General features: G+C 40.9%; 1 long non-coding RNA gene across 1 annotated transcript; it reads right to left on the bottom strand.

Annotated features, from left to right (window-relative positions):
- Positions 1-264: 264 nt before the first annotated feature.
- Positions 265-23,144, bottom strand: LOC101004297. The gene is made up of 2 exons (XR_639027.4): positions 22,674-23,144; positions 265-660 (listed from the first exon to the last, which is right to left on the bottom strand). It is a non-coding gene; the product is annotated as an uncharacterized LOC101004297 (long non-coding RNA).
- Between the last annotated feature and the right edge of the window lie 826 nt (positions 23,145-23,970).

Raw genomic sequence — 23,970 nt, 5'->3', positions numbered from 1 at the left:
CTTTCAAGCTCCCCTGTCCCTGGGTTAATATCCCCACATCTGTGCCCTCCACTTTGCCCCCCAGTCCTTTGTGATCTCAGTTCATTCTAGTGCAGCCATCTCCACCCTCAGTCTGGAGTGGGGAGAGATGATGGCTATACAGTATCATCGATCTAGTTGTGTCCTTCAAAGAATACAACGGGTAAGCACAAAACAGGGGATTAGCATACATAAGAAATTAAAAGCCATAGACAACAAGCACATACACACGTGCACACACAGCACGCACAAGAGAAAATGCCTTTCCTTTATTATGTTCACGAAGTAAGCTGGAGGCCAAAAACACAGGACCCGGAGAATAGGTGTGTAGCAGTGAAACTCCTCATGCAGCAGGACAGCTTCTCAGACATCTTGTCTTCCAACCCAGCCTTCCAACATATCCAATTGTTTTGACAAGTGAGTCATTTTAACAAGGCCATTCGAAACAACTTCATTTGTTCAAAAGCTCTTCTGAGAAGATCTCTGCTTAACTGCGCCAAGGATCTCTCTGCCAGTGATGGCTCTTCTGTGGTTGTAGAAGGACAGTCTAAATGCCTCCAGGCTAACCGATTCCAGTTGCCAAGCATTCAGAGCACCTAGTGCATACAAGACCCAGGAGCGCCCGCTGAAATCAGGGTGGATCTAGGGGAGAAATAGCACAAAGGTGAGACAGAAATAAAGGCTTCCCACAGTGAACAGTTGTGGTCTGACCCAGCACCCAGTACTCATGGTTTCTATGAATTCATGTACAAGTGGAACAACATAAGCAACCTTCAAGTTGAATGATGAATTAAAAAATAATGATAAACCACCTAAAGGGGCAATGACAGGCATTTGATGAAACAGGCTGTTCTACTGTGAAAGGAAAATAAATCTTAGGACCCCAAAATACTAAACTAAAGGAAAAAGTCAAACTGGGAACTGCTTAGGACAAACCTGCCTCCCATTCTATTCAAAGTCACCCGTCTACTGAGATAAATACATATCTGATTACCTCATTTGGAGAAGCTAATCAGAAACTCAGTAGAATACAACCATTCGTCTCCTATCTACCTACGACCTGGAAGCCCCCTCCCCACTTTGAGTTGTCCCGCCTTCATCTCAAGTTGTCCCCTTTCCAGATGGAACCAATGTACATCTTACACATATTGATTGCTGTCTCGTGTCTCCCTAAAATATGCAAAACACATTGTGCCCCTACCACCTTGGGCGTATGTCATCAGAGCCTCCTGAGACTGTGTCATGGAATACATCCTCAACCTTAACAAAATAAACTTTCTAAATTAACTGACAAAACACACACACACACACACACACAACCACACACACGAAAATTAACTGAGACCTGTCTCAGATTTTCTGGGTTCACATTTTGGTAACCATAAAGGGATTCTCAGTAGAGATGCCCCTGACCTTTGACAAATCTTCTGTTGGTGCTTGGTACCAGTATGAGCTAACTTTATGGCTCAAACCAACAGGACAATTTACTGACGTCTGCGAGCACCCCCTCCAGAGAATTCCTCATCTCCTCAGATTTAGTCAAGAACTAAAGTTTATTTTGCTGTACAACTCCTCTTTTTTTTTTTTTTTTTGAGTTTTACTTGCTTCCAACAAGGAAGGCAAGATTTCCTGTTTACAGGACAATGGAAGGCAGGTAACTCCTTTAATGGAGTTTGAGCTCACTCTCAGCAGGGAAGAGGAGTTGGAGGCTTTTGTTCCTGCTTCTAGGATGGTAGAAAGCAGTCTTCAGCCTCAGACCCATCCCTAGGTAAATAACTGAACTGGAGTTTTGTCTTGGCTAAAGTTTAACCACCAGGTGGTCTGAATTTTTTCTTGCCATTAGAACACTGAATGATCATATTATTGGGTTTTCGTTGTTGTTTGTTTCAGTCTTTCTCCCATCAGATTTGACCAGCTTTACCTGACTTGATTAAATCCAAGTGAAAATTCCAAATTATGGGTAACAAAACCTCTCTAATTTGACTAAAATTCCTCACAACTATAAAAGAGTTTAAAAAATGTGTTTGGTTTCAGTGTTTACTTCCTGTCTTAAAAAAAATAAAGAAAAGTAAATGAAACTTTTCTTCCACCCTATACCTCCTTGCCCCTTTGCCATCTACGGTACCAAAAAAATCTAGAGAAGGCTTCTAATGACTTGAACCCTTTAAAAGAATTCAGAACAAAGGTGCCAGTCACCCCTTTTGGGGTGTTCTGTTTTCTTTGTTTAGTTTCAAGAGTCATAGGCAGATTTTTCTTAGGTCTGAGTATCTGTTTTTCTGTATTACATGACCTGACCTCTTTGGCTTTGGGGGTACCAGACATTATCTTGTACTGTTAGAGGATTTGACCTTGATGTGTGTAATGGAGGATGAGAACTACAAAGTAGGGGTAGTTGAACACAGTTTACAGGAAATGCCCTTGGCTATTGTTTATTTTTTTCTCTCCTAGGAAGTTGTTGTGTAAGGATCCTAATTCTAGTTCGGAGATGCATTCTAAGAGGTCTTGTCTATTACTTTGTCTCCCAAAATTTATCTCGATTCGGCTTGTCTGTGTACATTTACATGAGGAACTGAACTGTTGTTTTCATAGATAAATGAAAAACTGAGTTTTCTCAGCTCTGAAGAGAAAGGGCGTTTTCTCCTCCTGGCTGAAAGGCACCCCTGGGTGACCAGGGGCCTTGTGGGAGTGTCTGGGGGTTGACCCCCATGACATACAACAACCCCACAGGGAAATCTCCAACAAAAATTAATTTTAAAAAAGACTCATCCAGGAAACATGTATAAAGACTGATCACCCGGCATTTTGAACCCTCTCAGAAGTCTTAGACCTCTGGAGAGAGAAACAGACATGTAAGAGGGTGCAACAACCTAGTGGTGACACATTGTGAAGTGTGGCCACAAGCAGCACGCATCAACCCACCACACAAAAAACCTGAGGCCACAGCTCAGTTCCCCCTCTTCAGAAAAAAAACTGAGAAATAATCTAAGAATGAGGAGAAAACAAGAATGACGCCCTTTCGAACACTCCGTAGGTTTTATGACACCTCTACTTGCCAGAGTTTATGTAAAATGGAATATGGTCTTTGTACACATTTACATCAAAGAAAAAGAGCCCTAACGTTACCTGTAACTATGGAGTTCCTAAATTCTTTTTCTCTATTTTTCTTTTCTGCCTGCTTTAAATCGGCTATTATTTTTCTCTTCAGATAAAAACCACTGTTTAGATCCAACATGTTCATTTTGCAAGCTGGTGAATTTGTATTTATCTCATGGCTAAAGTTCTGAAGTAAAAACTATAGGGTGTGTGTGTGTGTATTTAAAAGGACTTTATAATTTCTATAATTTTATGTTCAAATGACAATTAAATCCATTTTAATGTCCCTCTAACACAGACTTTTACTCTCTGTAACTTACAATGTAAATTTTGCTATTAGATTTTTACCTGAGTTGTTTCCTTTAACATACAAGTTTAAGACTACTTAACTGACAAGTGCCTAAGATAATAAAACAGGTTGTCAAGAATTTGAAAGTCTAAGATAGGAAAAAAAAGTTTTTTATGAATTGATAGGAAGTACTTCTATTGGCATGCCTAATACATCTATGTATTTATGTGTTGTATATATAATAATTCACTACTGAAAATATATAAAAGAACTCCAATTGGCTTAAGAATATAAAACACTTGAATCAAATACTTTATCAGGAAAAAAGAAAAGACTAGTCAAATGCTCTTTCAAGTTTATATAACAAGTAAAATCTTTAATAAATTAACTTTAACATTGTTGGTAAAGTAATATTAGAAATATCTTAATAACTGCCAACATACATCATTGTTTGCATTTATTAAACAATTTCATTCTTATCCCTGCCAAATACTATAAAGGTGTCAAAATTTGGTATAGGGCTTACAAAACTATAAACACAGCCCAAAAACAGAATTATCTTTGCTTGTGTAATTTTTTTTTTTTTTTTTGAGATGGAGTCTCGCTCTGTCGCCCAGGATGGAGTGCAGTGGCGCAATCTTGGCTCACTGCAAGCTCCACCTCCCAGGTTCACACCATTCTCCTGCCTCAGCCTCCCAAGTAGCTGGGACTATAGGCACCCACCACCACGCCTGGGTAATTTTTTGTATTTTTAGTAAAGACGGGGTTTCACCATGTTATCGAGGATGGTCTCAATCTCCTGACCTCGTGATCTGCCTGCCTTGGCCTCCCAAAGTGCTGGGATTACAGATGTGAGCCACCGCGCCTGGCCAACTTGTGTAATCTTTAATAAGATATTGATATTCATTTAATAAAAAACTATATCTTAAATTTAGTAAGATTATCATAACTCCTAATCTTGTGACTTTCGATGGTCTAGTCTACAGGCAGTAAGGTTTGTTTGGGGAAGGGATTGTTATCATCTTTGTTTCAAAGCTAAACTATAAATTCCTCCCAAAGTTATTTCAGCCTACACCCCAAAATGAACAAGGACAACTTGGAAGTTAAAAACGAGATCAAGTCAGTTATGTCAGATCTTTTACACTGTCTCAGTTATAATTTTACAATGATGGTTCCATAACTTTAAATGACGACTATCACAGTTTTTATAAATAATCTAGGTAAATGACTTCTGTCTAATTTAAAATGTATTTAAAGGTTATGTATAAAACAAGATAAAAGAAACCAAGAAATAAGAAAGCTGTGAAGAAAGCTATAAAAGTAAAGAGGTTTTTTTTTTTTTTTTTTTTTTTGGTAAGAAAGCATAAAGAGAAATAATTTTATATGAGAAAGAGTCTTGTATGGTAGATTTAGTCCTAAAGTAAAATGACTGATTGTTTAAGAAAGAGGGATGTTCAGGACAAGCCAGAAAGTCCAAACATGTCATGAACAGTCTGTGTAAGTCACAATAAGAAAATTCAGTGTTTAAAAAAAGTTTTATATGATCAAGTTGTCTATTAAAGTATAATAATCTTTCTAGAAATTGGGCTTGACATTTAAAAACACTTCTACACTAAATAATTGGTTAGAACAATGACATTTTCTTAAGGGATTGACTTACTCTTAATAAATTATAAGAGATTTTAACTTTTTTTAGCCCAAAGTTCAACTTTTATTGCATCTCACCGTTTTCAGTTTTCTTTCTCCTTTTAAAGGACACAAAATAGTATACTCCTCTTCAACTCATTTTCAGCTCGTAAATCATTTTTCCTTGAGTTCTGTTTATTGTGGATCAATACTAACAATGTTTTCTTGAAGGTCTAAAGGAATGTCTTCTTCCAACATAATATTCTGTACAGTATAGAAGGTCTTTTCTTTTACCTTTTGGTAACTGGTCTAACAGATTTTACATTTTATTGAAACAATTCCTATGCCATTATTATTAAGTTTTGGTTTGCTTCGGGAAAAAACTGAGATAAAATTTGTTTTTAAAATTAAGGTTATTACATCCATATATTTTTCTGTATGTACTTTTAAAGTACTTGTGACATTGAGTTACAGGACTTCGACTCCTGGGACTAAAAAGGACACCAAGCCCTGCTAAATTTTAAACACTGAGAACAATTAAAGCCTCATCTTCAGGCCCAGTAGAAGATGCCAATTAAAATAAACTACATTCCTGAGTCATAGGGCCAGAAAATAAAATTATTCAACTCCTCAAGGCCCAGGGACTATCACAGAAGAGGTGAATATGTGAGATTGTAAGGGCCAATTTTGAGAGATAAAATAAGTTCAGTTTCCCTATAAATTAATAATTAATATCAAAGACACACTGATTAAAGACCAACGCATAAGCCCCTATGTCAGATTAACAAGGTTTTTTTGAAACATTAACAGACTCCTTAATAAAAGTTATAAAAGGTATATGGAAATTATATCTTATGGTCAAGATTTAAAAAACAAAATTTTTTTTTGAGATAGTCTCGCTCTGTCACCCAGGCTGGAGTGCAGTGCCATGATAATGGCTCACTACAATCTCCGCCTCCCGATTCAAGCGATTCTCCTGCTTCAGCCTTCCGATTAACTGAGATTATAGGCACATGCCACCATGCCCAGCTAATTTTTGTATTTTCAGTAGAGACAGGGTTTCACCATGTTGGCCAGGCTGGTCTCAAACTCCTGACCTCAGGTGATACACCCGCCTCAGTCTCCCAAAGTGTTGGGATTACAGGCTTGAGTCACCACACCCAGCCAAGATTAAAATTTTATAGATTGCTTATAAAATTTTTAAAAACAAGGGCCGGGTGTGGTGGCTCACACCCATAATCCCAGCACTTTGGGAGGCCAAAGTGGGCAGATCATGAGGTCAGGAGATCTAGACCATCCTGGCTAACATGGTGAAACCCCATCTTTACTAAAAATACAAAAAATTAGCCAGGTATGGGGGCAGGCGCCTGTAGTCCCAGCTACTAGGGAGGCTGAGGCAGGAGAACAGCATGAACCCCGGAGATGGAGCTTGCAGTGAGCCAAGATCACACCACTGCACTCCATCCTGGGTGACAGAGCAAGACTCTATCTCAAAAAAAAAAATTTTTTTTTAATTGGCTTCATACTGTTTATTAGGACTTATCGTTTGGAAAATTAAGTGTCCTCTCTCAATGAAAGTTTTTGCCTTTTTTTGAAATCCTTGAGTTATCACTTTGGTCAGATGAATGACTTGTTTTATAATGACCTGTGATATCAGGTGTTTTTAACTTTTGATATTTTACAAAATTTCCAAAATCAAATTATAAATTATGTCTTTTTTCTGACCTAATTAATCCTTTAAGATATGAGGTTGCCTAAAGTCCAAAAATTAATCCTTTAAGATATTGGGTTTCCCAAAAGTCCTAGTTTGACTTATTTGATGTACAAATTACATAGGAAACAAGTCAAATATAAAATGATATTTTATTTTATTTGGGCTGTATTTGTATAAATATGTTATTGGTATATGTTCCAAAATTATGGGAAATTCCTATAATTCTGATATGACTTAGTATACACTATCAATAATTATAATTGTTATGTTAAATTATTGTGTGCCACAGAAGTAACAAATTTCCTTGTCAATTGTTTTTTTTTTTTTTTTTTTGAGACGGAGTCTTTGCTCTGTAGCCCGGGCTGGAGTGCAGTGGCCGGATCTCAGCTCACTGCAAGCTCCGCCTCCCGGGTTTGTGCCATTCTCCCGCCTCAGCCTCCCGAGTAGCTGGGACTACAAGCGCCCGCCACCTCGCCCGGCTAGTTTTTTGTATTTTTAGTAGAGACGGGGTTTCACTGTGTTAGCCAGGATGGTCTCGATCTCCTGACCTCGTGATCCGCCCGTCTCGGCCTCCCAAAGTGCTGGGATTACAGGCTTGAGCCACCGCGCCCGGCCTCCTTGTCAATTGTATGTCAACTATGACTGACCTAAAACTGTCATCTACAGACAATTGTTGTCTTGCTTTGGTACTTTTTAGAAGATGGCTTTATAAACAACTATAAGGCTCTAACAGATACTCTCGAATACAAATTTCTGATAACTTTGGAGACTGTGACATCAGAATAGAAGAAAAACATTTAAGACTCATGGAAAACGGAAATGTTTATAAATATCAAACAGAACAAGAATTAATTATATGGAGTGACCTAATAGAAGACTGAAATAATCTTTTTGACTTTTTACTTAAAACTTTATTGCTGATCCTTTGTTTTGTTTTTTTCATAGTCAAGGAAACTTTTCTTTTGAGCTATTGACAACTTTTAACAATTTAGTATATGCCTATGAAACAAACTTTAAAACATACTTGTTTCTCTTTGATTTCTCCAGAATTTGGAAACTATTTATGAGTATTCTTAACTTTTGAAAATACAATTGTTTACATAAGTACAGTAATAATCTATTTTCATTTATAACAGGACATAACTAGAGAAACTGGTTATTTCACCAAGACTTTGACGGGAATGTTGTGCTTTCCTTTAAAGAATCACACTTGACTTACGGAGCCAAAAAAAGCCCCTTGGGAAAACTGGCCTCTCATACCTTGTTGGCACAGTCCCTGTAAAGGTCTTCAGCCAGGCTGACCTATGATGAGTAAAGAATGTCACTTTCTGACAGGCCCAGGAGCCCCAAGTTTATCTCGGAACCTCAAGAGGAGACGAATTCATCCAACTCATAGGTATTTGATGGTACAAATACATGACTGGGCTTGGCTTTTAAAAACTTTTATCTAAGATTCTTTCTATGGAACAAAGTTCCATCAAAGCCAATTTAAAAGCCTATGTTAAAAATTTTTTCTTACTACACTATATACAAGTAATCAGGCCAAGTATAATAAAAGAAATCAGTCCTAGCATGATTTGTCTTTAATAAAAATGGGAAACTAGAGAGAAAAATTATATTTCAAAAACTATAGGACACCTGTTATTAGATTCTAGTCTTGCTTAATGTTGTTCAATTTTTACTGTTTTCTACAGTTTAAACCAAATTCTAATTTTTCTTGGCTACAAGTCTCCAAAATAATGTTTTCAATTTTTTTCTTTTCCCCCTCCACCCTTCCCAATTTAGAGTCACTGAAAACTAAGCTGTGCTTTCATAAAGCCCTACGAACTGAAACTAGACAACTTAAACTGCGGAAGAAAATAATAGCAACCTATTTACATACATAAGCCATTTTCATAGCTGCCTACTAAAGTATGGACTTCAGAGTAATATAGCCTATACCAATTTTCCAAAATTGCTCTTTTGTTTTTGTTTTTCTCCCTTCCTTCCCCTACTTTCTCTTCATAGGACACGAGACTTCACAACCTACTAAAAACGAACTTTCCTAATAACTCAAAACATACCTATCTAAAAATAAGCCATCCTAGCCATGAGGGATCAGACGAAACCTGAGACCAGATTAATTGTCTCCTAAAATGTTTTCTCCAAAAGATTTTTTAAAAGGGGGAATGTGAAATGAAAATAAATCTTGGGACCCCCGAAATCACTAAAGAGAAAAGCCAAACTGGGAACTGCTTAGGACAAACCTGCCTTCCATTCTATTCAAGGTCACCCCCCTACTCACTGAGATAAATACATATCTGATTCCCTCATTTGGAGAGGCTAATCAGAAACTCAGTAGAATACAATCATTTGTCTCCTATCTACCTATGACCTGGAAGCCTCCTCCACACTTTGAGTTGTCCCACCTTCGCCTCGAGTTGTCTCACCTTTCCAGACCGAACCAGTATACATCTTACACATATTGATTGATGTCTCATGTCTCCCTAAAATATGTAAAACCACACTGTGCCCCTACCACCTTGGACACATGTCATCAGAACCTCCTAAGACTGTGTCACGGACACACATCCTCAACCTTGACAAAATAAACTTTCTAAGTTAACTGAGACCTAGCTCAGATTTTTGGGGTCCACCGTACCTATCAGCAGTTTCTTGGTATGAGAAAGAAGAGAGGGAGGGGAATTTGGAGCTGGTGAGAAAGATAACCGTTGTTTGGATAACACAGACTAATTCCAGTCACTTCAACTTTTGTGGCTTGGTTTTTCCTAATAGAAGTGGAGTTAACGTCCAACACCTTCTGAAGATAGAAAACACTTAGTTTAGAATGCGTTTTCCCATGTTATATTTCACTTTAAGTAAGCATTTTACTTTAACATTTCTCAATCTTCAGCCTCTCTTCCTTCCTATTACTTCCTTGTGGTCTTCAGCCAGGCTGGAAAACTTGGTTTTCCTCGGATATGTCCCTGTGTTTTCCAGCCTTCACCCCACTGTTCATCTGTCACTTCTATCTACCGTGCTGACACCTAACTGCACTCTTCAGATCCTATCCATCCTGTAAGGCTCCTCCCCAAGTGCCAGCTCCCTTATCTGTGTTCCACACACACTTACTAAGTTCCTCCTCCCGCTGAGGACTTTGGCACTCTCTGCTCTCAGGCCCTGTATCACACGTTGCTACATGTCATTAGTGTCCTTGTTTGTTAGAGAGACAGCCAGAGTAGTAAAAAGAAGCTGTTCTGAGAATCATTTACCCAAGGCTCTAATCCTAGCTCTGCTTGGACATGAGACATATTGAGGAAGTCATATTTTCACACTGCTCTCAGCTTCTTTTTGCTGTGTGTGTGTGTGTGTGTGTGTGTGTGTGTGTGTGAGACAGAGAGAGAGGGGAGGGAGGGAAGAAGGGGAAGATGAGGGGTGAGAGGGAGAGGGAGGAGAGAGGGAGGCTTGAGGTGAGATTCAAAAAGTTTTTCCTGGTTCTAATAATCGAGAAATACTTCCTCCTCAACACTTTCTCCCACCACGGGATTGTGAGTCCCTTTACAATAAAGGCTGCATCATTTTCATCTGAGTTCCCACAGCAAACAAGGCTTGCACTTAGACCATTTAGACCCTCAATACATTTATCCAACCAATATCTTGTTTTATCCTTATGGTGCCCTGAGACAGTGACTCCAGCCACAGATGCAAGCCTTGGGAGGTACAAGGTGGCCCGCCAGGACCACACAGTTAAGAACAAGCCAAAGAAAGGCTAATTAGAGGGCAATGTCCAGGGAATGCCCAAAGGACTACTTAATGCAAGTACTCCCACAGAAGGCCCTATCAGCCCTACGGGTCTAGAGCAGCGGTTCTCCACTAGGGGTTATCTTGCCCTCCAGAGGACATTCAGCAATGCTTGAACATTTTTGGTTGTCACAACTGCGAGGGAGGGTGCAACTGGCATCTAGCAGATAGAGGCCATAGAGGCTGCTTAACTTCCTACAATGCACAGAACCCCACAACAAAGAGTTAACCAGCCCCAAAATGTCAACGGGGCTACGGTTGAGAAGCTCTGCTCTACATATCCTCACTACATATCACGCACCTTCTCTCCTCTCCCATCTTTCCTTAATCCCATTTTCCCCTTCTTTTCCCAGGATAAGCAACAGATTCTAGATGATATTACTGGAATATGGGAGCTGTGGTATGACACACGTGAACACTCAAACTTACTTCCTTGTCATGAAGGCATAAAATTCAGTCAAGATTTCATAAAATCTCCTCACATCTTTTGAATCTCCCCAGCTTTTGAGGGGGAAGACTTTCCTGATTACCAATTTTGTATGCCACGGGGTGAGGTTGGGTGGGCAAGAGGAAGGAACAAGGGTGCCTACCCCTCCTAAGAAATATTAGAAATACAGAGCATCATTTGACGAAAACCGATCTATGCCACTCTTCAAAGTTACAGAACAGACTAGATGGCGAATACCTGCTCTACAAGAAAAGGAGAGGGCATTTAAGAATCAGTTTAGGCCAGGTGCAGTGGCTCATGTCTATAATTCCAACACTTTGGGAGGCCAACATAGGAGGATTGCTTGAGTCTAGTAGTTCAATACCAGCCTGGGTAACGTAGTGAGACCCTATCTAAAAAAATAAAAACCCACTAAAACAAACAAACAAATTAGCTAGGCATGGTGGTGGTGTGGGCTTATAGTCTCACCTACTTGGGAGGTTGAGGTGGGAGAATCATTTGAGCCCAGGAGTTGGAGGCTGCAGTGAGCTATGATTGCAACAATGCACTCTAGTCTGGGTGACAGAGCAAGACCCCGTCTCAAAAAAAAGAAAAAAGAATCAGTTTACAGATTTACAGATTGCCTGTCAACAGATACGAGAGAGACATTCATTAAGAGCTCAGGTGTTCAGAGTTGCTGCCAAAAGAAAGAAAACGAAGCGAGAGAAGACAGCAGCCATTAGCAGATCCAATTTAGAAAAGCTGTTGGCACATAACGTTTCAGGAACACAATGTGTGAAGGACTCCTGTATCACAGTAAGTTGAAGTCAAGATCATACCCAGGGCCGCTAACATGATACCTCTCTTAGCCATTCTAAGAGTGCACCAACTCACTTGCTTTAGGATTTTCCCCACGTAACTAAAATAGGCTTCCTTCCTCCTCTTCTTTCTCCACCTCCTCTTCTTCCCAGTGGCTGAGTTGGCCCGCTCATACTTCTTTTTCACTGGGAAATAAAGCTCAGTCTTGTTCTTAGGGAATCTTAGGTCATTTAAGCAAATGAAATACATGTTGAAAGCTCAATCCTTAGGCCACTAGCTCAGAGCACTGGCTGTATGCAAGTGTGTGCTCCGAAAAGGTTTTATAGGGAGGGCTTGAAGGTATGCTTTCCTAATTAAATTAGTGATCACACCTGCAAAGATGAAGGCTCTCAGAATCCATAATAGATATTAGGTGTAGGCCGGCACAGTGGCTCACACCTGTAATCCCAGCATTTTGGGAGGCCGAGGTGGGAGGATCACTTGACTCCAGGAGTTTGAGACCAGCCTGGGCAATGTGGTGAAACCCTGTCTCTACAAAAAATAAAAATAAAAAATTGTCAGGCATGGTGGTACATGCCTGTGGTCCCAGCTACTTGGGAGGCTGAGGTGGGAGGATCACCTGAGCCCAGGAGATGGAGGCTGCAGTGAGCCATGATCATGCCACTGCACTCCATTCTGGGTGACAGAGTGAGACCCTGTTTCAAAAAAAAAAAATAGAGAGCGAGATTAGGTGTAGACTCCAAATGAGAGAGGCTACTTTGATGCAATGGCCATTAATTTACCAGGCAACAGTCATTTCAGAAGTTATTCTTTTATTGTACCTAACTCAAGGTGTTTTTATTACATGATTCTTAGCCGCTAAGATTTATATTCAAAAGACTTGGAGTGAAACCTGGAAGACAGATTTTTCTAAAGCATGCCAGGTGAATCTAATGACCAACCAGATACGGAATTTATTGATCTATGAAACCTTCCTGAAACAACTACACAAGCTTTGGGTTGGAGTGGAGGAGGCATATATGCACAGACATTGCACTTATGCCTTGTATTTGTATTTGCATCAGGAGAAAAACGCATCCTCTGAAAGGCAAGCATGTACCTGGTTGTGCAATAGCAATTAGGAACTCGGGTGACAGCATGAACAAGAATGCCAGGAAGTCACTGTATCTACAAGACTGAACTTTGAGAAATCGTAGATAGGCCGTGAACTTCCTGCAATTAGTATATAAGCTCAGCTACAAGGAAGTGACCAGCCTGACACGAACAAACAGATAAGAGGACACCAGAGAACCAGGGTGTCAAAGGAGAGAAAAACCAGATCAGAACAGACACTCTTTCCCCTACCACTGGTTATAAGTTGCACCAAAGCCCCGGTGAAAGGGAATGACAGATAATAATAGTGCTGTCAACTTAGGAGCCCTAACTATGTCCCAGATGCCACACTAACATTCTTTATCCCATTTAATTACCAGAGCAATGCTATGAGGTAAGATATTAGCATTACTCCACTTAACAGAGAAGGACACTGAGGTTCAGAGGGCTTAAGTGACTTGTACAGGGTCATATACAGTGTCTGAGTGGCAGAGCCAGCCCTGGAGCCTTTGCTTTCTAACTCACATTCTACCTCCTTCCAAAACTGAACACCAGAGCCCCATAATGTTTGCAGTTACACATGTGCTCTACATAATTGCTACATGTATCAATTCATTGCTACATGTATTCAAATGTAACTTATTTATAGTGTAGGTTGAATTCTTCTGAATTATTTCTTTGATACTCTGCAAAGTCCTGAACTTAAAACCCTGAAAAAAAATCTGAATAGTGCCTGAGTTAACAACGACAACAAAAACTAAACAGAATACCTCTATGTACTGGAAAGGAACAAGTATGAAAGGAAAAAGTAGTTCCTTGTTGCCTAGTTGTCAAAACCATGCCCCCACCCCACCCCTAACTCTTACTCTCAAGTCACCAGTCTCACCTTTTAACTCTCTATTTTAAAATGCGAGTTTTATGGCCGGGTGCGGTGGCTCACGCCTGTAATCCCAACACTTTGGGAGGCCAAGGCGGGCAGATCACTTGAGGTCAGGAGTTCAATATCAGCCCGGCCAACATGGTGAAACCCCGTCTCTACTAAAAATACAAAAATTAGTCAGGTGTGGTGGCAGGCGCCTGTAATCCCAGCTACTCGGGAGGCTAAGGCAGGAGAATCGCTTGAACCTGGGAGGTGGAGGTTGCAGTGAGCGGGAGCACACCACTGCACTCCAGCCTGGGCAACAGAGTGAGATTCTGCCACAAAACAAAACAAAATAAAATAAAATGCCATATATACACAGAGCATGTATGATAGAGTAAATCAGAAGGTTTTTCGTTTTGTTTTGTTTTTGTTGTTTTTTTCTCATTATTTTAAATAAATTCAAGTCACACTTTAACAGAGTGAATCAGAAATTTTAATGCAAATAAGTACAAATTGGCAGATAACAACCAAGGCTCCTTGGGATGGCACTCTTCACGTGGAACAGGGAAATGGGAAGAGTTGTGCCAGGAGGGATGTAAACCAGGGCTGTATGTCAGGAGGATGCCGGAGAGCACTTGGGGAATGGGAAGAAGAAATGTGATGTTGCAGTGAGGGTGTAGCATAGAGGGCATTCACTCATTCAAATATATTCAAGAAGGCCAGGTGCAGTGGCTTATGCTTCTAATCCCAGCATTTTGGGAGGCCAAGGCAGGAGGATTGGTTAAGCCCGAGTTTGAGACCAGCCTGAGCAACATAGGAAACCCTGTCTCTACAAAAAAATTTAAATAAATAAATAAATAAATAAGCCAAGCATGGTGGCACGTGCCTGTAGTCCCATATAGTCCTAGCTACTCAGGAGGGTAAGGTAGGAGAGTTGTTTGAGCCCAGGAGTTTGAGGCTGCAGTGAGTTGTGATGGCACCACTGCACTCCAGTCTGACAGAGCTGGACTCTGTCTCTTATTTTACACACACACACACACACACACACACACACACACACACACACACAAAAGAAATTTTGATCCCCTACTAAGTGCAAGGCCCAGGGCTATACATGTAAATGGTAATAAATCAACAACAGGAATCATAAAACTCACATAGAGGAAAATCACAGGGTGATCGGAGACTCACAGGCATCAATTAGAAATCTCAGTCTGCTAAAAAGGACATGCCACAAATTATCTGCTTCTAATAACTCCCTATTCTGAAGATAAAAGCAGCAATTGCACTAATAGCAATGCTAGCTTGTATTTACTGAGTGCTTACTGCCCACGTTAAATTACACAAAGCACTTTATAGATGTCACCTCACTTCACACTTGGAGGTGGGTTTTTCTCATCTTTATTAAAGGTGAGGAAACTGAGGCTTATGCAAATGAGCTAATTTGTTCAAGGTCATACAGACCTAGCACTTGAACTCCAGTGTATGACACCAAAATTCCTCTCAATATTTCCCCAAGTTTGGTTGGCCCCCTGCCCACCTGCAGCAGAATCTCCTCAGCTGCTTATTAAAATTCAGATCTCTAAGCCTCTGGTGCAGGTACCTAAAGTTTGGGTACCACTGTGCCACCACTGCCTCCTGAGTACGGGGAGGATGCTACTCTTAACCGAATCCTATTCAGTTCAGGAGAGCTAAGTAGAGACTTGGAAAGGATGAGAACACTAAGAGAAAGTGATATTGTGAGGAGATAAGCAAAGTCAGACTGAGACATTGAGACGCTGGACCTCAAAAAGATCGGTGAAATCAGAGTTGGAATTTTATGGACAGAAACCCTAAAGACATGTCAACTTGAGAAAAGTAGGAGACTCCTTTCTACCTGGCCCTGACCTTGGCCCCCCAACTTGATTACAATTCACTTCAAGCTGGTCCTACCTTGGTGGCATATCAACTCCAAAGGACAAGTCAAGCTCATAAATAGGGATAATGAGGAAAACGAAGATGGGACAGTTGGGAGATGGTTGGCATACAGGGCATGGAGCGAGTCTAGGCAGTGGTTCAGGACTAAGAGTGAGTGAGCTGTTTGTTCATTTTGTTTTGAGATGGAGTCTTGCTCTGTCGCCCAGGCTGGAGTGTAGTGGCACGATCTTGGCTCACTGCAACCTCCGCCTCCAGGGTTCAAGTGATTCTCCTGCCTCAGCCTCCTGAGTAGCTGGGATTACAGGCATGCAACACCATGCCCAGCTAATTTTTGTATTTTTAGCAGAGACGGGGTTTCACCATGTTGGCCAGGCTGGTCTCGAACTCCTGACCTCGTGATTCACCCACTCGGCCTCCCAAAGTGCTGGGATTACAGATGAGTGAGCTGTTTTTATGTAGATATATCTTCTGGGCATGAGGGAGGCCTAATGAGGCAAATGTCCCAGGTAGGTGCAGACATTGTGGCATATTACAGAGGGGATTCAGGCATTGGATGGGATATTGGGTTACATGACCTCTGGGATCTCCTAGATTGAAATTTTCCCCTGTATAATTTCTTCGGGGTTCAGGTTGTCAGATTTGGATATAAGCCTGGCTCATATTATTTATACCTCTAGATATTCTGAAGAATTAATCCAGTTGATTGGAAAAAGTCAGAGGGTCATGCTGTGCATTTTAATTCAGGATCTTAACCCTAGCAGATGGATACTGTTGCAGCTTACCAGTTGAAAAACTGAGAAACTCTAGATAAATGGCAGGAGGAAAGCGGTTTAGGGGAGCAGATTATCCATCACCCTAAATACGATGTTGCACTCTTCCTGGAATGTCAGTTCTGCAGATACTGACCCAATGTGAATGCTAGATGAAACTAGTACTAACTAGTACTAGGTATTTGATATTGTAGTAGTTGTTGTAGTATCTAGTACTATTTATTACTATCATATCTTGCACTAGTTACTACCTATTGTTGGGTTTGGAAGAAAACCATTCCAATTCCTTTCTTCCCTCCAGCTGACAAAGTAGCAAAGTACTTGGAATTGGAATGGTTTTTTCTTCCAGTCCCAAGAATATCTCCTCTTTAACTTCTACTCTAAGCTTTTAGGAGAAAAAGGGGACAGAGAAAAGGAAGACATCATCCCAATATTTAGAAAAGGGAAAGGAACAGAAGTTCTGGGGTTACCCAGAGAAGATCTAGGGTGTTGCTCTCCCTCACTTCTCCTTACCTTACCTCCTGAACTTCGTCTCACGAAATGCAATGTCTTTTTTTTTTTTTTTTGAGACAGAGTCTCACTCTGTCACCCAGGGTAGAGTGCAGTGGTCCGATATTGGCTCACCCGGGAACCTCTGCCTCCTGAGTTCAAGCAATTATCCTGCCCCAGCCTCCCGGCTCTATCTCTTAATTGAATGTCCATGCTGGGTAGTGGGAACTACCCATTACATGACCCAAACCAGATATTTTGAGTTCTGGTCTCAGCTCTACCATTGCCTCACTTCGATCTAGTTAGTCAGCCACTCTTCCTGGGACTCGGTTTGTCCATCTATAAAGAAGGATGTTTGATATGACCAAACATCCTCCTTTATATATATCATCATACTTAAACATGTTTAAGTAACAACATTCTAGTCCTTAGAATCTTGCTACTTAAAGTGTGGTCTCAGAACCAGCAGCATCAGCATCAATTGGGAGCTTATTAGAAAAGCAGAATTTCAGGACCGGGACCTACTAAATCAAACTCTGCATTAGATCCCTAAGTGATTTTTTTGTTTGTTTGTTTTTGGTTTTTTTGAGACGCAGTCTTGCTCTGTCACCAGGCTGGAAAGGAGTGGCACGATCTCGGCTCACTGCAACCTCCGCCTCCCGGATTCAAGCAATTCTCCTGCCTCAGCCTCCTGAGTAGCTGGGACTACAGGTACCTGCCACCATGTCCAGCTAATTTTTGTATTTTTAGTAGAGATGGGGTTTCACCATGTTGGCCAGGATGGTCTCGATCTCTTGACCTCATAATCCACCTACCTCAGCCTCCCAAAGTGCTGGGATTATGGCATGAGCCACTGCGCCTGGCCCCCTAAGTGATTCTTCTGCACTTTAAAGCTTGAGACATCCTGCCTTAAGACACCATCAATCCATGAATAGATTGTGGTATGTCTTTTTGTTTTCCCTCTCATGGGTTCCTATCACACTCTCAAACTTTCTAGCTCTAGGACTGCTTCTAATGGCCAGAATTGCTTGAGATTTAGTGATTATCTGGTTTGGGGCTTAAGGAAAGGCCATATGGCCCTTAAAATGGAACAATACATCTACACACATCCATTTACTAATTAACTTGCTAATTAATTCACCTACTCTACTCCAGAAATACCCGTTGGGTACCAAGCACAGCTTGAGGGGTTGTAGATATGAGGATGAGCTGGGCACAGCCCCTGTCCTAGAGAGTTTAGGGATATGCCTGAACAGCCAACTCCAACCAAGCATGATAAACACTTCCATAATTACTGAAAAGATGCATTCTCTTTCAATGTTTATAGTCAGAAACTACGTCATAGCTAGCAGGAATAATTTTGGAAGCAGTTGCAGGTTGTCCGCCTCCACCCTCTGATTCTATCTTTCCTGTGGCCTTACATCTGTGGCTTGTCTGCCCACACAGGGGGATGAGTTATTGGGACAGTCCCTGTCTGGTGACTCACAGGATACTGACGGTAATGGCTTGCTACAATTCTTCTCCATTCCATAACAATCAGGAATTGTGGTGTGATCTTTCCCTTAGCTCAGGAGTCCTTAACTTGGGGCCCGTAGAAGAGAGGTTACTTCCAGCGGTGGAGGTGAAGAGGTGGCCCATGTGCAAACTGTTCTGTGTATGTGCTTAATATATGTGTCTCAAGAGAAAAAGTCCACAGGTGTTTTTTGTTTTGTTTTGTTTTGAGACAGAGTCTCGCTCTGTTGCCCAGTCTGCAGTGCTGTGGCACGATGTCAGCTCACTGCAACCTCTGCCTCCTAGGTTCAAGCAATTCTCCTGCCTCAGCCTCCCAAGTAACTAGGACTACAAGTGGGCACCACCATGCCCAACTAATTTTTGTAATTTTAGTAGAAATGGGGTTTCACTACGTTGGCCAGGCTGCTCTTGAACTCCTGACCTCATGATCCACCCGCCTAGGCCTCCCAAAGTGCTGGGATTACAGGCGTGAGCCACTGTGCCCAGCTGGAAGTCCACACTTTTTATTAAAGGATGATGAAACCTAAAATTGAGAAGCAGTACCTTGCTACTCTCCTCTTGCTATGGACACCCTTGTAGTAGTAGCTCCTTCCTTCTCTTCCTCCTCTATCTCCTCCCCTCTTCAGCTGACATCTCCCAACTCCCTCTGTGCTTAGCTTCATTAGTTAAAAGGACCTCTGTCTGTGGTATCACAGTCACTCCTGTCCCCAACTCAACACCATCACAGGTAAGCATAGCTGGACCACAGGAACGATGGGGAAAAGAAGTCTCTAGAACTCAAAGCCAAGTCATTAGCAATTGGCTGGCTAGTCTTCTGTCTTTAAGAGTCAGAGGTGAGAAGATGAACTTTAAAAATCACTTTTTGGGCTTTCAGGATGGTTTAGGGTAGTGATCCCTGCCATGAAAACTCCTTTTCCTTTGTCCTGTGAGATGTCTATATTGTCAGGTGGGGGGTTAGGGGAGAGAGGGGACTCTACAGGTGGGTAAAAGTCATCAATGACATCAGAGAGCCAACTGTCAGGTCTCTTTATACTTAAATAATTTTTAGGCTTCAGAAACCATGAAAAGTACATATGCTATTTCTGATGTATCATTCTTAGTTCAAATCCAGGGTCATGCAGTAAAGAGGAGGAGGTATGTTTTGGATATTTTCTAAGGCAGAGTTCCAAATCATTTCTATATGGCTGTAAGTACATAATGAGGTTATTTTGCAAGATATATTTGCCTTTCTACTTCTGCTCTGTGATAATATGGGATTATAAAATAAATTTATAAAATGCCCTTAGAATACACTGTGTGACTATTGTTGTTGTTGTTGTTTTCCTAGCCATTCTGTTTCTGTCTTGCCAGACTCATGCTGAAAGAGTCGTCTTCCTTGGATGCAGATCCCCTGGTAAAGGGAGGGAGGGCAGGGCAGCCCAGAAACATTCTGGGAAAGTTGAATGGGAATAAACATTTGCGGTGGAAAATTCAGGGTTGATTTTCGTGGATCATCAAAAGTAGACCCTCTGCAGCCACTGGTAACTGCTGAAGGGTTTTTGGAACAGCAGCTTTTGGTCAGTGTGAACACACAGTGTGCAGGCCTGGCCCCAGGGCAAAAACAAACACAGCCCTGAGATCTGCTTCCGGGGCAGGAGATGAGACTGAGGTTAATGTTGTACAACGACTAATTTGCAACGCAGAAAATCTACCAATGGGGATGGATTCACAGTCTCACATTTTATGACCCATAGGTTCATAGACCATTTCATATTCATTTATCAAGCAAGTGTTTATTAAGCACTTCATCTCTTAGGCACTATACTAGGAGGTGCCAGAGTTACGTTTACATCAAAAAACAGAAAAGACAGCTTCCAGCCCTCATGGCCCTTAAAAACAAGTGAGAGAGATGGACAATAGGCTCAAGGGCATTTAGTGCTGTAATGGGGGCAGCACTTCCAGGATGCTGTATGAGAGGAGGAACAGCCAATTCTAATTTAGGAGATTATGGAAGATTTCTTGGAGGAAGTGATGTTGAGACTGAGAGCAGAGGGATGAGCAGAAGTTAGCTAGGTCATAGGAGTGAGGGGTGGGGTGGCAGGGAGAATTTCAGGCAGAGAACAGGATGCACCTTCTCCAGGGTATATGGATATATTTGACATCTAATTATTTTTGTTTTTAGAATTACCTGTTCAGTGTTTATAATCTCCTAGCACATCTATGCCAAACAGAGCTAAGAAGTACCCTGGACCAGGGTTTTCAAAAATATCTGCTGGTTCTTCAGTTCTGGAAGGTTTGCAAAATTCTGATGTGACTTTTATTTCTAAGTGCTATTTAATTTTTTTAAAGTAAAAAATTTTATTTTAGGACAGTTTTAGATTGCTATTTAATTTTTAAGTTTAAATTTCAAGCCGAGTATGGTGGCTCACACCTGTAATCCCAGCACTTTGGGAGGCTGACGTGGTCAGATCATGAGGTCAGGAGCTTGAGACCAGCCTGACCAACATGATGAAGCCCCGTTTCTACTACAAATACAAAAATTAGCCGAGCATGGTGGCACACGCCTGTAGTCCCAGCTACTCAGGAGGCTGAGGCAGGAGACTCGCTTGAACCCTGGAGGTGGAGGTTGCAGTGAGCCAAGATCGTGTCACTGCACTCCAGCCTGGGCGACACAGCGAGACTCTGTCTCAAAATAAATAAATAAATAAATAAATAAATAAATAAATAAATAAAATAAATAAATAAATTTCAAACTAATTTCAAAGTTACAGAAAAGTTGTGAGGATAGTACAAAAGAAAATCCCTCAAAAGTCCCATATATTTTTAACGACTTTACCAGTTGTTAGTATTTTGCATCATTTGTTTTAATCATTTATATGTCTACCAACATATATCCATACCCTCTTTCCACCTCCTCATCTCCTTATTATTATTTTTATTATTCTTGCCAAACAGTTTGAGACATCATTTTACTCCTAAATACTTTAGCAGATATCTGCTAGAAACAAGGACATTATCTTGCAGAATCCCAGTAAAATGATCAAGTTCAGAAAAACTAACATTGATACTATTCTACTATCTAACATCGAGTCCATATTTGAATTTCACCAATTATCCCAATAATGTCCTTTACACTTTTCTGGTTGGAGATCCAGTCCAGAATCACACATTGCCTTTAACTGTGATGTGCCTCAGCCTCTTTGTCTTTCACACCATTGATATTTTTGAAGAATACAGGTCAATTGTTTTGTAGGATGTCCCTTAATGTGAGTTTGTTTGATGTTTCTTCATGATTAGATTCCATTTATGTATTTTTAGCAGGTCAATGATACGTGTCTTTTTCAGGAGATCACATCAGGAGGCTCATGGTGTCTGTGCGTCTCATGATTGGGGATATAAACTTTGTTTTATTTTTAGTATATTTTAAACTGTAACAAAAACATGCATCTCCAAATGTGTTTCTACTCAAATTTTGTCACAGAGAACGTGCATAATGAGCTAATCTGCTCTAGGTTACCTCGATTGAATACAGACCTCAGCATTCTGTCTCTCCTGCCAGCTTTGCATATACCTGAATTTTGCTCAAGTGTGCCATTGATTAATAAGGTTGTAACTGCACATTGGCCTAGAAATGCTGAATGTAAAGTTGTATGGCTAACAAATTACTGCGTAGTTATACAAACCAGAATTTCCTTGACACTGTACAATAAAAACAACATACAAAAGTAAACTGGAATCCTGAGGCTAATAGTGAGCCCCATTGAAAGATTTGGGTTCATCAAGAGAGCATCAATGCCTAATTTTACATTAATTTGGACTTAAACAAGAAATTAATAAAATACCCTTTGCATACGTTGTATATGTGTTTTATATGTTGGGTTCCTATATAAGATGTTGATTAAAATCAGGATCTCTTACTTTGGCCATTTGGAAACCACATTGTATCCCACCATAGCTCCTACCCACTGTACAATTTCTGCAACCCTCTCAGTCTGCAAGCCTTGATGTTTCTTTTCCTAGAACCTGGGATTTTGCCCTAATTTTTAACACCCACAAGGGCTCAGGGAACACACACATGTAATTTACCAATAGGTTTTGGGGTGTGGTCCCTGGATACTCCAAAGTCACACAGTTCGAGATTTCTTTCTTTCCGTTTTGAAGTTCAGTTCTGCTTATGTTTAAACATGCCAATACAAACATTAGGAATACAGCCATACCCTATGCAATAACCTACTTAGCCACTGACCGACATCTCCACAAATGACCCAACCATAGGTCAGTCCTACCTTATTCCAGAGCTTTTATTCCACGAATGAGGACACTGAGATCCAGACAGGTGGATCTCCTTCTGAAGGACAGCTGCTAACGTAGTCAGATGCAGCCCAGCTCTGCTGGTGCCAGGGTTTGGGGTGGTTTTCTGATGTCAAAGGCAGTCCCTCAGGAGGTGACAAAGCCACTTTCCTTTCTCTTGGCAAGCGTGGGTGGCTGGCAGCTGAAGCAGGCCTTGGGCAAGGTCCTTCAGTCTGGTTTACTCATCTCAAACTCACGCAGAGTTGAAGCCCAGCCAGGTCCTTGGAGGCCTCTAGATTTCCTAGTAGATTTTGTAATAGAAGATGTCCTAACAGAAACACAGGACTGAATAAATGTAGATGCCTTAGAAAGTCATTTATTTAAAAAAATAGCTGTGCATGGTATCATACACCTGTAGTCCTAGCTGCTCAGGAGGTTGAGGCTGGAGGATTGCTTGAGCCCAGGAGTTTGAGGTTGCAGTGAGCTGTGATTTCACCATTGCACTCCAGCCTGGGTGACAGAGGGATAATTTGTCTCTAGAAAAAGAAAAAAAAAAAAAAGAAAGAAAGAAAAGAAAGTCATTTGTAGTATATTTTCATTGGGAAAACTCATTCTAAGTTCAAAAACAATTTTCCAAGCTCAACCAATGTGTCAATAAATTGGAGACTACTTACAACTCACTTCATTCCATTGAACCAATATGGATTTCATATTTATATATGCAAAGTAGTACAATAGCTATTTGGTGGATGCCCAAAGGATGGTCCCATGCTCAAGTCATCTGCAATAATCCTGGAGAGATGATACATAGATATATTAAAAACTTAATAATCATATAAGGTCATGTCTGATGACATGCTCGGATGAGTGGAAGAGAAAATGGGCCATTGGAGATTGGAGGTAGTCAGACGTGGTTGAACGCTGCGGCTCCTAAGTCAAATGACCTGCGTAAAACCGCAGCTGCTCCACTTCCTAGTCGTGTGGAAAGTTTGTTAAAAGTTCTCTAAGGCGCTGAGAACAGCTCTGGGCATTTTTGGTGCCTCCAAAATGTTAGCCATTATTATTATCTTTCAGTCTGTGCTTGAACCACCACTTCAAAAATGGGCAGGGTGTGAGTAGAGAGGCGGGAGTGGGTTTTGGAGCAGGGTGACAGAATCATACTGAATTGTCCTCGCGAAAAGCTCCACGAACTACTTTTCTTTTTTATTTATTTATTTATTTATTATTATTATACTTTAAGTTCTAGGGTACATGTGCATAACGTGCAGGTTTGTTACATATGTATACTTGTGC

This window comes from Papio anubis, chromosome 17, assembly GCF_008728515.1.
Source record: "Papio anubis isolate 15944 chromosome 17, Panubis1.0, whole genome shotgun sequence".
NCBI classification, from domain to species: domain Eukaryota; kingdom Metazoa; phylum Chordata; class Mammalia; order Primates; family Cercopithecidae; genus Papio; species Papio anubis.
This window is presented reverse-complemented; position numbering and strand designations above follow the sequence as displayed.